We start from the raw sequence: 2,644 nt of genomic DNA on the forward strand, positions 1-2,644 counted from the left end.
TGCGTTGAAACGAAATAACACATGCCGTTAACGATACGTTAACATACAAATGTGAAATTGTAAAATGGTCAGAAAACAGAAATTGCTAATAAGATATTTACTTCCTATCCTTATATCGTAAAGTACATCAAACGAATGTTTTATGACAATTTTATGATTACTTGCTGATCTTTTGATGACTGATTTACGCAATAATCACAGTTCAGCAGGTTCTATTTAAGTAAATGAAGCTATGATTATAACGTGAACCATGACCTGTTGTTGTCATCGTATATGCAAATGAGGAAATATTTTCTTCGCCTGTACATATAAAAAGGAAAGCAAAGCACAGAAAAACAATTTGCGTCTTAATTTGTCAAGATTATAGAATCTTCCTTCAGGTAGGATCTTGCTTATTAGGATAAAATAGTCTGCATATTTTGAAACATGTTTATTTTCTAACTTATTTTTGTTACTTATATTTTCAAATTATTTTAGTGGAAATGTCTTTAATAATGATTTTATTTATCAATGAAATATGATGGGTTATTTCACTTTACATTTTAGATAACCAAGAATTTACAATGAAGAATTTTTTTCTTCTTCTGCTATTATGTGCACTACTTCTGGCAATCTGCGAGGCACAAAATATTGGTAAGTGTAACATAAAATAATTCGAAAGGATTTGTTTTAATTCATATACTATTAATGTTAATAAAAGGAGATCTTTCATTTAACAATTATACAATGACGTAATGTAATTCTATATATTGTACGCGATTCATTTGACCTTAAACGCGTCCCGCTTAGGAATACACATGGCAAATACTAGTAAACAATTATTTTTTTGTTTAAAAAGTCAGTTTGCTTTTCATGCTTTGGTTTTCCACAATGTAAGCGTTGACTGTGACATTAAGTTTAGACAAATGCTTAAAACAATAAAGCTGGTCTCTCTTTCTTATTAATGAAACATGATTAATTACAGCAGCCTAATGATTTTTCATTTCCCTTTACAGCACTACCTACTTTTAGCGTTTTATAACTTGAAATCTTTGCTACCTATTCATTTAGTTTTCGTTTAAACTCCTTCAGTTTACATTATTTTTTTCTATCCAATTTGCTTTGAAAAAAATGAAAACAACACTTTAAATTTATTAATTTTCCTGTGTCCGGAGCGCTTTTCGTTATTTACCTTCATCAGGAACGTTTTATTTTGAATGATCCTTTTATTTTGATAATAAACAAGCTGCCGTTATCATATCTATATCAGCACTATATATAGCAACACACGCCATGTACAATAACACACGCTTACATTCAGAAATGTACTTTCACGCAATAATCTTATGTGTTGACTTAATGTTAAAATTGAGTGCAATAAAACCTTATTTACAATTACATGATATTTTATATATTGTTTTTATAAATGACATGATAATGTAAAATTCATGTAAAACATGGCAATTGGCCTTGAGTTTACGGCCAATATATTCTTGGTAATAGATTATTAAAGGTATACAAGGTATATCAGTACATTATGTAAATATTGCGTGTAACATTGACTAATATTCCGCATAACTGAAATTGAAAATATCATTTAAAAAAAAGAATGTTTATGGATTATTGTATAAAGTTTAACGACTGTTAAGTAATGACAACAAAAAAATTTTCATCAACGTAAAGATTAAATAGATACACAAGTGTTATATCTCTTTACTGTCTGAGTTTGCTGAGAGCACAATTTCTTTATAATCATACTCATCTATCTAATATGCAGTGAAACATATGCTTTTATTTCTACTTTTATAACTATTCACTAATCGCGATTATTTTTGACTTTTGAAACGGATAACTAAGAAAAATTAGGATTGCAGGACTTTTGAAGCATAAACTACATAAAATTTCTACTTTGCCTACAAGATTTTTCTGGATTCCAATACACTGTTTAGTAAACATCTGTACCATGATACATGCTGTCGCGAATGTAAAATAAAATGTTCCTATGTTAGTTAGTTTACTATACGGTGTATATATTTCTCTGATCTTGTGCTTTATTTTTGACAGGAACGTTATGGTTTTTGAGTAGAATGTTTAACAGACAAAATAATCGACCGATGAACTTAATGGATATGATGCTAATGAACCAGTATGACATCATTTAACTTCAGAAAATGAATCGACAAACGATACTCGACGCAAAGGAATGCGACAAGGATACCCACTTGTTGTTATATTATTGGAATCCATTCATAATCAACCAGACTATACATTTTATTTATATAACATTGTAATTATCATCTAACTTTGTATTTATATATTTTATATTAATTTCAAAAAAAGTGTTTTTTGTTTGAATTGTTTATCGTTAATCTCTATTTTCAATGTAGCCAGACTAGCTATTTTTTATAGTGCAACTTTGTCAACATTTTGAGAGTATACACATTTATTTCATACCATAAAATCATTATTTTGCTTGCTTCTTTACAATGCAAGTTATAATAATGTGTACATAACTAGTTTGTTTCCATCATCTCAAATATATCATTTCCCACAAAACGAACTTGACGTACCTGACTTCGTTCTGTTCGTTTTTGAGGAACACAAGTCGTCTGCTATCTGATCCGATCATTCTTCTCTTCAGGTGGTGCCAAACTCCGGTTCTTTA

At 29.2% G+C, this 2,644-nt stretch overlaps 1 long non-coding RNA gene across 1 annotated transcript; it reads left to right on the plus strand.

Moving 5' to 3' along the window:
- Nucleotides 1-290: 290 nt before the first annotated feature.
- LOC127728816 (uncharacterized) lies at nucleotides 291-2,334 on the plus strand. The gene is made up of 3 exons (XR_007994383.1): nucleotides 291-380; nucleotides 547-633; nucleotides 2,044-2,334. It is a non-coding gene; the product is annotated as an uncharacterized LOC127728816 (long non-coding RNA).
- The last annotated feature ends 310 nt before the right edge of the window (nucleotides 2,335-2,644 follow it).

Source organism: Mytilus californianus, unplaced genomic scaffold (assembly GCF_021869535.1).
Source record: "Mytilus californianus isolate M0D057914Y unplaced genomic scaffold, xbMytCali1.0.p SCAF_2, whole genome shotgun sequence".
NCBI classification, from domain to species: Eukaryota; Metazoa; Mollusca; class Bivalvia; order Mytilida; family Mytilidae; genus Mytilus; species Mytilus californianus.